This window comes from Halichoerus grypus, chromosome 1, assembly GCF_964656455.1.
Source record: "Halichoerus grypus chromosome 1, mHalGry1.hap1.1, whole genome shotgun sequence".
Classification (NCBI taxonomy): Eukaryota; Metazoa; Chordata; class Mammalia; order Carnivora; family Phocidae; genus Halichoerus; species Halichoerus grypus.
The window spans coordinates 34,279,169-34,295,076 of record NC_135712.1 but is presented as its reverse complement, the minus strand read 5'-3'; the positions used below and the strand labels follow the sequence as shown (position 1 = coordinate 34,295,076).

Sequence of the window (15,908 nt, the reverse complement as noted above, 5' to 3'; positions counted from 1 at the left end):
AACATGTGTTATTTTACCTTTTTGCCCACCACTGGTGATATTAATGAGAACTTCCTAAAAATGTGTATTTGATGTCAGTCCCAATCAGCATCCTGATTGCAGGCACAGTATAATTCCAAAGGGAGCAAATGTGGTTTACTCCTGAATGTTTCAGACCCTTTACTAGAACACTATTTATCCCAAGTAAAATTTTTTTTGGCGTGGCCACTTGTAAAGTGTTTTAATGGTGACAGCTTTTATACATCTTAATGCCTTAATGTCAGTCCCGTGGTCTGTGTTTAGAATGTCATTGTGTTAAATCTACCAAATTGCCAGGCCCTTTGCAAGCAACTTTGAAGCTGAGTGTGTAAGCTGCAATGAGATAGTTTGTGCTTGTATGTCAGGGGAGAGAGGCAATCCTAATCTAGATTGTCCCATCTACTGAACTACATAGCTTTCCACAGATGCATTCGGGGGCCAAGAGACTCCTTTTGTGAGCGCAAAGGAGGGCGGCTGAAGTAAAGAGGGGGAACTCACAAGGGGAGGACATCTGTTAGAAATCCGCCCAGAAGCAGGACCTGGCGGTGTTCCAAAAGTGGTTGCTCAGCCTCTGCAGAGTCAGCCAATGACAGATGGACTTGCATCCAAACGTCACAAGGGAGAAAAACACATTCTAGGCTTTAGCATTTAGGTCCTCTAACTGTCTGAGTTGAAGATGCTAGAGCTATACAAATAAAGTGGGATAGCTGGGGGCACCTGGATGGCTCAGTTGGTAGGGTCATGATCTCAGGGTTCTGGGATCGAGCCTCATGATGGGCTCTGCACTGGGCATGGACTCCGCTTGAGATTCTCCTTCTCCCTCTGCCCCTTCCCCTGCCGTGCACAGCCCCCCACCTTCTCTCTCTCTGCCAAAAAAAAAAAAAAAAATGCTATAGCTGTACAAATAAGGTGCTGTACCCATAGCTTTAAAGATATACTTTTAATAAATATAGAATGTTATTTGCAATATAATCCCTAAATTTGCAGGAATCCTTTTGTGTCCCAGCCTTGAGCCCAGTGCTTCACAAAGTGCCTCGCTAATGGGAAGTGTTCAGTAAGTTCTTGCTAAATGTAACAACCTCAAACTATTGCTTAATATCTTCTGCCTGAGTCTATTGCACGAATGGCTACTGAAAAATGCATTTTCATAGCTTATTCCTTGCCTCTAATTTTCCCCTTTAGTTTTTTCAATTTCACAAATCTTCCCTGTTGGAAGGCTATTAAAATTAGAAAATCATAGAAGCTAAAGGCTGAAGTAGACTTTAAAGAGAAAGGATATGTTAGACCTTTAAGCTGATAGTTGAAGAAATTGTGGCCCATAGAGGTGGAACATTTTAGTAAAAACCGCAAAGTTAGCTAGCTGGTTGTAGAAGTTAGGACTAAAAATTATGTCTTCTAAACCTCAATATTGTACTCTGTACTTTTTAAATAGTTGGAATGTATCCATATTTCTCAATGTGCTATGGTATGAGAGAATGACTTTATACATTATCCTGAAAATAATAAAAAATATTTATTGAGCACTTATTTCACAGATAGTACTTTTTATATAAATTATTTCAGTAAATCCTTACAATAATACTGTGAAGTAATTTATCTCAATTTTACACAAGTCACATCACATATATAATAAATATTTATGTTTATTGCTGTATATATTTGTATCTATCTATCTTTCCATCTATCTAATTGCTTTTATGGCCACAGAAAATAGGTAGATGCAGAACTGTTTAAACATGGTGTAGCTTGTGTGAGAAGACTCACTCTATTTCACTCAATAAACCAATGCAATTGGCCAGAAGTTAAGCATAAGCAAAAAACAATCAAAATGTTAGGACTGAACCACAGTGTACTCAGAATACAAAACACCTTAATTTCAAAAAGAAAGAGTCAGAAAGAAAGAAAGAAAGAAAGGGGGGAGGGAGGGAGGGAGGGAGGAAGGAAGGAAGGAAGGAAGGAAGGAAGGAAGGAAGGAAGGAAGGAAGGAAGGAAGGAAGAATCAAACAAACAATACAAATGAACACAAGTAACTTGATGCATACCTAGTATTTTAGCAAATACACACACATTTCCAAAGATTGTTAAGGATCTTTATTGTGCTAAAAATATAGTTGTTGATTTTCTGATCAAGTTTTGAAAAGTTAAGACAAGATATAACTCAGGGAAAATGCAAGCTTTTGTAACAAAGGTGACCCTAGTAGTCTATTTGGATTCACAATGAACAATCCTTATATAGTCATGATGATGTCAACAGATGAATCCAACACTGCAGTAGAAGTCCATTTGGTGACTAGGGATGAAATGTAGGTGGTGATCACAGAAAAATGGAAAGCTAAACCTTTAATCATCATAACAGGCAGGAAGCAGATGCTATAAGTAGATTATTGTACAGTCTGAACTCAAGAGGGTAAAAACAAGGGAAAACATCATTTTTCTCCATCACTGTGTTTAAACCTGCTCTGTAAGATCACCTTCTAGTCATTTTCATTTGTATGAGAAAGTTAATTGTGACCACTCTTGGATATTATGTCCAAACCACTCCAACATAAGCATTTAGCATCATCTCTGATTCGGTTTTCCTCCTGCCCCAAGCTCGGACACGTGCAGGGGGAAGGGGTTATAGCTTTGCTCTTTCACTCATCTTCCAGCTCTCGCCCCAGCCCCCATACTTGTGGGAGGAGGGGGAGTTGGAAAGGGTCAAGTGCTTAGGGTAGAAGTGGCAAAGGTCTTATGTCACTGGCACTTCTGTAATGTAGCCACTGCAATTCAGGCTGTGTAATTCACACAGTCTTTTGTGTGACCAGTATAAATGGGCCGGTTCTCTGGGGATCATATTAGAGATTTTCTTGGGGAGTCTGTGGTGATCTCCAACCTGCTCAGTTGCCTATATTGCATAAATATGTGTGTGACCCAGACTCTCCCCCCACACCCCGCTACTCTCAAAACACACACACACACACACACACACCTTTCACACCCCTTTTACTTTTGAAGAATCCTCTTCCGTACTCTTCCATCCTGCTCAGTCAGGACTGGACACCTTCCACGTGTGGTACATGGTGGCCATTCTGAGACTTCCTAGTATCCCTTCCTTGATCCTATGTGGGATTCCTTGTCCCTAAGAGTGAGGCCCTCTTACCTCTTCATCTACTTCCTTGTTTGCTTGAAACACAGCCTCCAATAGCTTCCTAAGAACTCTACATAGTAAAATTCTTTGAGTTCTTTTGCATCTGAAAATGTTTCTATTCTATTCACTTTAGTAACAAATTTGCTGAGTATAAATCTTAGATTGAAAGCCCTTTTCCATCACAAATGTGAATATGGTGCTCCACCATCTCCTCTAGCAGAAGGAAACAGAGGACTGGGCATGAGAATTCAAGTTCTGGACTTGAATTCTGGTTTCAATCTGATATCCTGCTTCTTGCCAGGGCTAACTATATTATTCACACAAAATTCAAATTTTTCAGTCCTATAAGTACTCGATTACTTGATCTGCTGGCATCATAGATTACTAGCCCCAAAAGCAACCCATGGCCTTAAAATCTTTTTGTTTTTTCCACAGTTAGAAACAAACAAACAAAAAAAACATTGTTAAGCACATCAATTTTCATTTTGTCACTGAAGGAAAACAGATATAAGGCAATGCAAAGATCTTAGGTATGTAATTTAGTGAACTTTTTAAAAATGTATGCACCCATGTATCCAAGACCCCCGTCAAGGTCAGGAACATTTCCATCACCCCAAAAAGTTATCTTCAGTTCTCTTAATTTCTACCCAACATACGCAACCACTGCTCTTAATTTACCACCATAGGTTAGATTTCTCATAGTCTTCCCCTCTTGCCAATTTATCTAGGTCAGAAATAATAAGAGTATCAGCCTTTATCTGCTGCCCCCTCAAAAAACCATGTCGACTTAGGGCTGAGTGAAGGCTCTTCATTGCCACCCATCTGAAAAACTTTTCGTCAATTAGAATGTATCAAAAAAAGCTTTCTGTTTCCTTTTCTCCTTTACCCTATCTAGGGTAAGAAATCTGGGAGAGTGAGTGGAACTGGCGCAGGAAGAACATTTTAATTTGGAAGGCTGAAGAAAAACCTTGGATATAGTAGCGCCTAGTATTAGGGAAGCGATGTTATTAGGGGCAGGGTTAGGGCTAAGCTAAGAGCTATGGGCGTATGCTTCATTGCAACACTGTTCTTGAACTTCACAGAAATGAAAACATAAAGTAGGTAACCTTTTGTGTCTGCTATTCTTGCTCAACATATTTTGAGAATCATTCGTTGTGTTTTATGTGTCAGTAGTTGTTATAATTTGTTGTTGTTATTATTATTGCTGCCTTTGTTGTTGTTGAATAGCATTCCAGTATATGACTACAACACAAATTGTTTTTTAATTCCTGCTGAGGGATAGTTGAACTGTTTTTTAGTTTTGACATACAATTGAATAAAGCTGCTCTAAACCCTCATGTATGAGTTTTGGTGTGTAAATTCTTTTTCATTTGTCTTTGGTATATATCTAGAGAAGGAATTGTTTTAACATAGGTAAGTTGTTTAGCTTTATAAGAAATGCCAAATATATTCCCAAAGTGGTGCTACTTTTTACCATCTCCCCAGCAATGTGAGTATTGGAGGGGCTGCACATTCTTGCCAACATTTGGTATCATTTCCTTCAATTTGTTTCTAATTGAGGTGATGTGGTAGCTCATTGTGGTTTTAATTCACATCTTCCTGATGATTAATGATACAGAGTATCTTTCTATGTTCTTATTAGCCACTTAGATTTGTTTTTTGTAAAGTATCTTTCAATATTTTACCCATTTTAAATGTTACTGTTTTTCTTTTGAGTTGTAAGACTAAATATTTTGCATTCAAATCCTTTGTTAGACATATGAATTACAAATATTGTTCTAGCCTTTCATTTTCTTATGGTATATTTTAATGAGCAGAAACTTTTTTTAAAGATTTAATTTATTTATTTGACAGAAAGAGAGAGAGAGCACAAGCAGGGGAAGCGGCAGGCAGAGGGAGAGGGAGAAGCAGACTCCCTGCTGAGCAGGGAGCCCGATGTGGGGCTTGATCCCAGGACCCTGGGATCATGACCTGAGCCGAAGGCAGACGCTTAACTTATTGAGTCACCCAGGCACCCCAATAAGCAGAAACTTTTAATTTAGATAAAGTCCATTTTATTTTTTTCCTTTTTTGTTAGTGCTTTTTTTAAAAAAAATCTCTTATTAGAAGTCTTTTTCTTCATGAGGTCCTGAGAAATATTTGTCTCTGTTTTCTTCTAAAAATATTACAGTTTTGGCTTAATGTTTTAGTTCTATAAACATCTCAACTTATTTTTTTACCATTATGAGATAGGGCTTAAAAGCAATATTTTTTTCATACATCTATGCCATTTTCCCTGACCATTTATTGACAAGACTTTCCATTTCCCCAATGAATTGCTTGGATGTGCCTTGTGAAAAGTCAGAGTCTTTTTCTGGATTTTCTTTTCTCTTCCATTTACCTATTTGTCTATCATTCTACCAATACTGGCCTGTCTTGATTACTGTAATTTCATAACAACAAACAAACAAATAAATAAGAACAATATTTTTTTTTCCCTCACGCCTGCTTTCAGGTATGCCACATTTGGTCATATGCTTTATCTTTAAGAGCATGGGGTAAAAGATTTAGTGGTCTTCCTGACATTTTTATACCTAGTAGCCTAAAATTCCAGTTACAGTGTATCACCAAACTCCTGAAAGATAGCAAGAGATAATTTAACCATACTTTGTTACTGCATAATAGGTAATGTCAATGATCTCCCTGACAAATTCTAGCTTTCTCTTATTCCACTTTGACTCAGTCAGTTCAAAAGTTTACACTTTACCCCCCTGCAAATATCAATTTCAATTTCTGTACATTTAAATATTTAAACTATAAGTGACAGAATCCCAATTATAAACTTGCTTAAAATAATAATAAATACAAGAAGGATTATTATTGGTTTATATAACAGAAAAATCCAGAAGAAGAGAGTCCGCTTTAGGAAGAGCTTTATATATCTAAAGAGTACCCTCAGCCCTTCATCAGTCTCTTCCCAATACCCACCCTTCTTCGTAATCACCACTTCTATCCATCCCTTAGCTCTTTTGTTCTCTGTGTTAATTTCATTCTCAGGCAGACTCTCACCATACAGAGACCCTCAGCTTCTCTTTCCAATTATTTCTAAAAAAGTCTGGGTCTTAACTCCCTGACTTCGCCACAGTCACATGCCTGTCCTTGAGCTACTCATTGTAAATCTGTTTGACTGGGGATAGGCTACTTCCCATCCCTCCGAGCAGGATGGATTGGGGCTGGGTTTACCTGAATTAATTTGCAAAGAAAAATAGAGTTGCTAATTTCCAGAAAAAGAGAAAATACATGCTAAGCAGACAAAAGAAGAGACTATTACTATAGTTTGAGGATATCAAAGAGTCAAATGAGATAAACATGCTGAAGTTTTTCTTTCTTTTTTTTTTTTAAGATTTTATTTGCCACAGAGAGACCGCAAGAGAGGGAATATAAGCAGGGGGAGTGGGAGAGGGAGAAGCAGGCTTCCCACGGAGCAGGGAGCCTGACGTGGGGCTCGATCCCAGGACCCTGGGATCATGACCTGAGCCGAAGGCAGATGCTTAACGACTGAGCCACCCAGGTGCCCCTTTTTTTAATATTTTTAATTTATTTTTTGACAGAGAGAGACAGCAAGAGGGAACACAAACAGGGGGAGTGGGAGAGGGAGAAGCAGGCTTCCCGCGGAGCAGGGAGCCGGATGCAGGGCTCGATCCCAGGACCCCGGGACCACGACCTGAGCCGAAGGCAGATGCTAAACGACTGAGCCACCCAGGTGCCCCTGAAGTATTTCTTTTTAAAAGAAGTCTCGTTCCATAATTTTTTTTTCTCTACTTTTCACTTGTCTTCTGTTCCAGAGCAGGAAAACATCCAGTTTCTTCTTGCAACATATTTCAAGATGTCTCTGATGTAAAATGAGTACTTCGAGTTTATCTGAAAACACTGAAACCATATCATGTTTGTCTTATTAACACTTGTGGCACATGTGGTTGGATGTCAAACAATGAATACTTTTTGACTTTTCAATAGTGGTATGGATACATTGATTCTCTATAGTCAGTTCTAGGCTGGGTTTTGATAGTTTATAATGTAATTTCTCTGAAAGAAATTTTAGATAAAATAATTGGCATTCCCATCTCTGCAAGTATGCTTCATTTTTATAGTGATTAAAAAAGTCCATTTAGCTGATTTGTCAGCCTTGTAAGAACTTGCTATTAGAAACTCATCAGAGTTCTTTGGAGAAGGGCATTTTATATGGGTAAAGGGGAGGAGAGTTTAAATCTTTTTGAAGTTATTTTTCAGTTTCTGATTCAAATTACCCAAAGTCCACATATAAATTAACTCCAACATTACCTCAAGGTTAGCAAGCTTGTTTTAACATCACCTTTTGATCTCATTTTGACAAAATGGCTTTACATTTCTGTGGATCAGTGTGGCTACCACAATACGTCACTGTCCTCAGGATACTCGAAGGGTTATCTTCAAATACCATGACTTAAAAAAAAAAAACATGCTGGTAAATGAATTGTTATGTACTTCAATACCATCTTTGTTTGGTTTTAAGAACTTGCCTTCCTAATTCCATAGTCAGGGCCTGAGTGTCCCAGAATAAATTGGTCACCACTCCAGACGGTGCATTAAGCAATCCATTCTACTTGGCCAGCATTTAGCACAGGGACTAGCAGACTCAATTATCCTTTCCTTACTTGTACAGATATTTCATCTTAGCCCCTTCTAGCTCCATAACATACCATACCGTGATATCACAGAACTCTCTGGAAAACTCATTTATCTTATGGCCATTAGCATCTTTTTTTTTTTTTTTTTTTCCAGCTTCCCCCTTGTGTGCCCTCCATGGCTGTTTACAGTCCTGACTCCTTTCATGGGTAGCTAAGTACCTCGCAAAGGGCTCTTTCCCCTTCCTTTGTTGCTGAAAGGGTTGTTTTCCATCTCCCCATCTCCTCTTCCTTTTCATTATTTTAAATATATTCCTAAATATGAAAAACAAGTGGAAGACATTTTTTCAACGAGAGGCTATCAAGATGAATAGCCTCATGCAAGCTGTTTCTGTCTTCCTTTTCCCTAGTAACCTCTAGACCAGCCTCCACAGATTGTGACATTATGTATAGGCAATGAGGAGCATTCCACACTGACAGCACTCCTTGACCCAAAATGTGTTTGCCTGTCAGAGAAAAGTAAGAAGACGGGCCTCTGGTAGTCAGCTGGTTCAGACCCTTGCAGTTCCAACGGAGTGTTCTGGTGAAGGGAAAGAGGAAGCAGAGATTCTCAGTTACCTTTTGGACCTCTGTGGGACTGTGGTTCTCCTGATTTCTGGGGTCCCTGCTTTTCAGCATTTGCCTTGATGTTTCTCCAAGCTTCTAACACAAAGTAGTATAAAATAGTGGATAGAAACCATATGTCTTGGTGACAAACTGCCAAAATTGAGGTGATAATTCCCAACTAGCTGTGTGACCTTAAAAAAAAACTACTTAACCTCTCTGTGCTTCAGTTTCTCAACAACAAAATAAATATAACAGTAATGCTAAATTAAAGGTGATTGGAAGGATTTAGTGTCTACAGCCCTTGTCTAAAACCCTTGAGACTAGATGTAGCCTAGAATTAAGAAATTTCTATTTTTTAAAGAAAGTTTGTATTACACAATGCCCCCTGATAGAGTTTGGGTAACGTAGTCAAACATATTGACAACTCTGTAGGAAAGCATATGGGTATACACACTACATGAAGACTAGAAAGAGCCGCATAGATGTTCAGGTCAGGTGTTGCCATCAAATGAGTCGTAAAATACATGTTTCAGAGCTGGAACCACATGAGTATCAGTAAGTATTTAGCCAAGTGTTTAACACATAGTAAGTTCCTCAAAGACATTGTCTATTATCATTATTATTTCATAAAAACATTTATTGAATGCCTACCACACACTATTTATTTTGATACATGTTGTTTTTTTATGGAACTTCTTGATTAAGGTCAGCCCCCCCCCCCTTTTTGTCTGGTTCTGATTAATTAATACTTAATTTTTTTTTAAGACCTTTTTATTTATTTTAGAGAAAGCAGGATGGGGGGGAGGCTGGCAGAGAGGGAGAGAGAAACTCAGACTCCACACTGAACGTGGAGCCAACACGGGGCTCCATCTCACCACCCTGAGATCATGACCTGAGCTGAAACCAAGAGTCAGACGCTTAACTGACTACACCACCCAGGCGCCAATAATTAATTTTTTTAAGATTGAGTGAAACCTTCAGAACTTGAGGAGGTAGGTATCAGAAGAGTTTTTCTAACAAAGTTCTTTCATTTTTCTCCCCTGGATAACTTTAATACTCAGATACAGTCCACATTATTTTCTTTCAAAAAAATTTTTTATTGATGGATAATTGGCAGATAAAATTGTAAGGTATTTAAAGTGTATGAGGTGATGATTTGATATATGTATATAATGTGAAAGAACTCCCTTCATCAAATTAACACATCCATCACCTTATATATTTATCTTTTTTTTTTTTTAGTAAGAAAATTTAAGTGTACTCTCTTAGCAAATGTCAATTATACAATGCAGTGTTATCAAGTAGTGTCACCATGTTATACATTAGATTCTAATCCTGTGGTGGTCGGGGCTCCAAGAACTGGAAATAGCTGCTAATCTCATCTCAACACCTCACCCACCCCGGCCCCCTTCACGACAGTGTTCAGACAGCCTCAGGTTTCTCCAAACATCTGTTCTCTGCTCCTGGGATGATTTGTCTCATTTCTTTGTACTTGAGATGGCAAGCAATGTAAATATTCAGTTACAACACTTTATTTCCTTTTTGGAGCCACTGACGAGTGGACTATCTTGTATCTTCTACTGGACATTACATGGTAGAAATTATGTGAAAAATTTCATGACCAATTACAAAATACACAGACCATAGGACAACCCATACTCTTCTTCCCCACTTAATCTATATGAATTATACTTTGGTATCAGAGCACAGGAAGACTAACAACAGTTTATTGAATCTGTAAGTTCAGAGATGAAAGAAGTCTTTTTTTTTTTAAGATTATTTATTTATTTATTTGACAGAGAGAGAGAGCACAAGCAGGGGGAGTGGCAGGCAGAGGGAGAGGGAGAAGCAGGCTCCCCAAAGAGCAGGGGGAACCCAATGTGGGCCTAGATCCCAGGATCCTGTGATCATGGCCTGAGCCAAAGGCAGACGCTTAACAACTGAGCCACCCAGGTGCCCGAAAGAAGTCTTATTCCAAGATAATTGGCCAACACTTTGACCTGCAGGGCAGATCTTATGTATTTTAAACCTGTATGTATTCAATGGCCTGCCTCAATTGTAGGAGAGGTCATTATAATTTTTTTCAGGAAAACATCTATACGTCATATTGATAAGGAAAATCTGTGTCCTAAGATGGCCAAACAAGCCAGCGAGAGAGTCCCAGTCCTTCCCCGGGGCTCTTCCGGGTTCTTCTCTCTGCCCCGCTTCGCGCACGTGCCAAAAGTGCCAAGTACGTGGAAGTAGAAGTGTATAAATTGCCCCCTTTGTGCTCGAAGCTCAGATCTTTGGGAGCCCTGTCCTCTGAGCCCACCAGCGATAAATAAACCTCCGATCCTCCAAGATCTCCGAGTGCCATTTGGTTCTTCCGTCGGGTGATCCAGTCCAGGTTCCGTAACAGTATGGCCCCTAGTTTTCTTTTTAATTATTATTATTATATATTTTTACTGTTTTATAATTATAGACCAAATAAAACAAATATCTTATAATTTTTTGTGTAAGCAGGTTGGCTCCTGGTTTTCATTTTTTGTTTTACTGTTAAATAACCACAAATGAATATAAGAAATTATATATGTATATATACACATGTATGGTATTTTGGGTATATAGATATAAAAATATCTATAGACAGGCAGACAGAAATCCAGGTATCTCTCATAAAAAGGCCACCTAGACTTTTTCCCCAAAAAAACTTTTTTTCAGGACACCATCACAATCCACTCAAATGTGAAATTCACTCAGAAGGCCACTTTATCTCCAGCCCGAAATTCCTGATGTTTTGAACACTTGACATGGTGGCCTTTAGGCTTACTGCACGTTGAACCTAAATTCTGTGGCCATTACCGGGAAAAGTACATCAGGCAGTGAACCAAGCTCTTAAAGGAAAGTAGTTTTTCAAGCTACATTATGGTGCTTTTGAAGGGAATAAAATCCTTAATGAGAAAATGAGTCTCCTGAGACTCTTGGCTCCGAGGTCAGCTCTGCACACTTGCCCTTTTAGTTGGCAGAGCATCTGTTAAGGGAAATTTCGGGGAGCCGATTCTGTAAAAGGTCCGGGATGAAATAAAATGACAGCCTGTTCTCTGGAGCCTCTGTTGGGCAACTTTATAATGCTCTGACAGATTTTCTCTGAAGCTGTTCCCACGCAATACCCAGTCACCCAGCCTCTCCCCCTGCTACATACCAATGGAGGGAAGAGAAATGGTGTTGCTAAGAAACCTGTTGCAATCACACCTGATGGAACTAACACTTGTCAGCTAATAACAGTTTAGTGTGAATAAACTTATCAAATCTTCCCAAGTGGATTAATACATTGTCAGCTTCTGTAGGACTTGGGCTCCTGTATTTATTTATCTTTATTTCTATTCACATCTAGCGCAGCGCTAAATAAATGTTTTTGGAGTGTCAACTGAGGTCAGCCTGCTCTGCAGTATTGCTCTCAGCTGGCTCTTCCAAGGGGGAGTGAGGAGGAGGAAGGGAGTCTTTTCCTAGTCGCTGGCGCCCAAATCAACGAGGTAAGCAGTCCAAAGTTGTGGCAGCTTTAAGAGGCCGCCTCGGGACGGGGGGGGGAGGGGGGGGGTGACGACAGAATTTCCCTGACCTTGCAGAGTGATGATAAGGGGAGGAAATGACCCCTCAGATTCGGAATCACTCACCGACCACTAAGATGGGTATCGTGAATATTGCTGAATAAAGGATAATGGAAAATCTCTAAAAATTACTGTGCATGAGACTTTTGGAGTCTCTCTAGGTGATCTCTGTTAGTTGGTGTTCTAATTGTGGTGGGCCTGTCCCTCCTCTAGGAGAGCGGTTAAAGGAAGCTTTGATAATGGGAGACAGAAAGCAGGACTGGAATAATTTTGTTCATTGCCACTTCCCGCGGACCCATGTTTAAGGCTTCTGGGTAAGCTACAATCTACACTTCAACGTTGCGAGAAATGGACATGACAGTAAAATGTAATTACATTTAATTTATCGAATGCAGAATAATAACATTCTGTAAACTAGGACAAGTAAGAGAAAGGGAAAATCTAATCTGGTTTCCTGAGTCTCTTTCCTCTCCATCTCTTTAGCATTGACCGAGGCTCACTGTAACATGTATTATAAGGAGATGAATTCATTGGTGTGGTTCTTTGTTATTTTACTTTCACCCAGAAATGTAATTAAGAAGCAAATCGTATTACCTAATGACGGAGACAAAGTATGTCAGAAATGGCATTATTACTGCAAAATTATAGAAAACACAGACTCCATTCCCACTTCTAATTTATCACAAGAGTGATAAAAGGTCTAAATGCTCCTAAACAGTGAAATTGAATGAGAGTTTTCAGCATTTTGTTACTTATGAGCACAACTAATTTCTTTTCACCCTTAGAGAGTTAATTATATAATTTATGATGCATTTTGCTGCTTTTGATGGTAGCGGTATATATAACAATGACAATCCTTGGCGTCCTACTTTGAAGAACTTTTATCTCAAGCTCTTAGGTGCCTATAAATTCACAGGACAAACTTACTAGTCATCAGAGTGGTAAGTAGTGTTCTTGATTAAGAAAATGAAACACAAGGAGTTCAAAGGTTTATGAACTTTATTCAAGTTTATGCAGCATTTATTTCCCAGGAGGGGGAAAAAGTCACCACCCGCTTAATTTCAGATGCCTCCTCCCTCTGAGCCTCTGGGACATAATAAAATCACTGGTATATACTTTCTCACCCTGATGAAATCTGCTGTCAGATGTGACCTTTTGTTCTTTCTGTTCAGACCAAACCCAGTCACCAACATGTGCCTGGAAGGGGCTTCAAACCTCCACTTAACTCCTTGTATGCTGCTTTTTCTCCCGCCAACTGTCCAGAGGCTGCATCTAATGTCTCCCATGCTCAGAGCTCTGGAAATAAGCCACACACTCCAGGAGTGACCCTCTGAGCAGCTGAGGGGCCTTTATGCCAGGATATGCCCCTTCCAGGCACTTTTTATCTTGTTAGAGGGACCATGAGCGTTTTAGGAGGCCATTCTCAGCTCAGATACTGTGGTTTCCTCTGTAAAGGCTTTCCAACGTCATTCTTCTTTCCTGACCCTTTGGTAGAGGGAACCGATTCTCCCAGGATCTTTCTGGCAGGAGAGGATACAGGAGAGCCTTTCTTATTTAGGGCAAGTTCAAGGACAAAAGGCTGAGCTAAGAGTGACATCAAGACTGACATTGTTGAAATTTTGCCCCAGCCCCATGATCCCAGAACACAGCAGAGGTTAAAGAAATCCACCCCCACCCCCCACCCCCCGCTTTTTGTTCCAGGAAACAGTGTCCTGCCGAGAACCATGTTACGGAATATGACTTTGACACAACCCACAGATGCCCCCTTGTTTAGCTGGGACAAGGCCAGACACAGATGCCCCAAATTTTCGTTCTTTGCCTCACACATGTTTAGCTGAACTGCTTGTCCCCACTGAGCAATCGGAACTAGATGATGGTTAACGGAACTTAAGTAGCTTCAGTATTTTTTTCTTCCCCCAGGTACCTGAACTTTGACTCACCTTCAGCCTGAGCCAGCATACAACCAGACCTAAGGGCCCCTGGTCAAGAATAGTCTGGCCTCACAGTAAAACATTCTCTGATCTACTGTCCCATCAGGACACCGTGATGCTACATCACCGTACCTGTTTCTTTCTAGCCTGTTTACTCCTCCCTGGAAAGGAAAAAACCCTTTTCTGCTTAACTTGTAAGACATTTGCAAATGTCTGGTTAGAGCATTCTCTGGATTGCAATAGTCTCTCTCCCCTAATCTTTACACTTCCAGTATATTAGACCAAATCAAATGTCTACACACTTCTTCCCCAACAACCATCTCTCTCTCTCTCTCTCTCAACTGCACGTGTGCACACACACACACACACACACACACACACACTTCACACATATTATTCTCCAGAAAGACTCCAATATGGCTAAAATTTACATTTCTCTAATAAAAAAACAGGTATGGTGATTGAGCAAGTTACAAGGAGATTACCACAGAAAAGCACATTTTTCTTTATCTCTGAATTTCTGTGTACCTTTGATGTTTTCCCAAATTGCTTGGCAATCTCAATCCCTTATTGAGATTTCCATTTTACCTAGATGTGTCCTTCAGAACCCATTGGTAAAGCCAATCAGTTTGTCCCAGAGGAAAAATAAGCTTAAAAAATCCTTGTTTTAATTGTTTCTCTCCCCTTTCAGGAAACAGAGCATGTTTTACCACAAAAATGCCAGACTACCATATCTGACTAAATAAACTCTGAGGATTTTAGATAGAATAAATAATGCTTATTGTAAAATGGTATTGTTTTGGTATTTTTTTTCTTATGGGAGAGGATCCATTCATGTCTTTTGAGTTAAAAATAGTATTTGTTTTTCTTAGCATTCATTACTAGACAGGGTCTATGTAGACTTTCACGGTTTAAGCCTTTTCAAATTAAATTTGAAGGACCACTATTCTTTCCTATCAGAGTAAAACACATTCTAAATCCTAATAAATCTGTTTCTTTAATATGCCACTTGATGTATAATAGTGCAAACAAAAACACATAATGGGTTCCTCTTGAGAAAGAAAAATGTATTCACTCCTGATGAAAGATCTTTTGATAATTCACTCTTGGCTTCACCACTTGATTTATATCATCTTCCCACATTAATTTGTTTTTAATTTTTTTCCTGCCTTCTAAAGTTTTTCTCATTTCAGTGACATATACGTGACAGATAAGGTTGATGAACTACAGAAGATTCTAACTCAGATGAAAAGCTTAAATTATTCTGCACTCCCATAGAATCCATGCAAGAAACTGAGAAGTCAGGATTTCCAAGGGCTTGATCATAGCATTTTAGAAACAAGTGATAAAATCAACAACAAAAAAACCCCCATTAAAACAGAGTTTATTTTTTTAGCCAATACTGAATGGCTCCCCAGAGTATATTTTTTCCAAGCCTTCAGCTGATTCAATCGTGTACTCTAAAAATGATGGCAAAACTATAGAAGCTCTATAAAATCCATTCTTTATTACAGATCTTAATTTCAAAATATATTCCCTCTCTGAATTTAATTTTAATTTAGGGAAAAGTAATGACTTACTTAACTATCTTTGGGTAAGGAAGGAAGCAGTACAGATGATGATGCCTCAAGGTGAAACCCACCGTTTTTAAAAATAATACCTAATCCCTTTACAGGGCACAGCCTGTGTACCTTCATGGGGAAGCTCAACTACGTCAGTCCTGTGCTGTGTTTCACCAGTCAAGTTAGATGCCCCTTACTGGAGCATTTTTCTTCATTCTGTCTCAGTAATAGGAAATACATTCCCGGTATCTTTTCTCTTCCATGATCAGATTGCTTGACTGCATTTTATGTATCTCTTCAATAGTCCTTTGATTTCCACCTATACCCTTTGCGATGATGATTGACTTGAGGGTGTGACCCTAGCTAGGATACTGGCATTCCAGCCCTGGCTCCTGGGGTGAGAAAGCCTCAGGATGTGTCACTTTCCTCATCTG

The 15,908-nt window shown here is 39.3% G+C and overlaps 1 long non-coding RNA gene across 6 annotated transcripts in view; it reads left to right on the top strand.

Annotated features, from left to right (window-relative positions):
• Positions 1–3,755: 3,755 nt before the first annotated feature.
• Positions 3,756–15,908, top strand: part of LOC118528430 (uncharacterized) — a 68,400-nt gene continuing 56,247 nt past the window's right edge. For 3 of the 6 annotated variants that reach the window (XR_013443112.1, XR_013443097.1, XR_013443096.1), the window contains exons 1-4: positions 3,756–4,242; positions 6,736–6,887; positions 11,768–11,906; positions 12,195–12,295. This is a non-coding gene — a long non-coding RNA (uncharacterized LOC118528430). Of the gene's footprint in view, positions 4,243–6,735; positions 6,888–6,908; positions 7,144–11,578; positions 11,658–11,767; positions 11,907–12,194; positions 12,296–15,908 lie in introns of those variants that run through there. The other 3 variants (XR_013443101.1, XR_013443107.1, XR_013443105.1) reach the window with 3 other exon arrangements.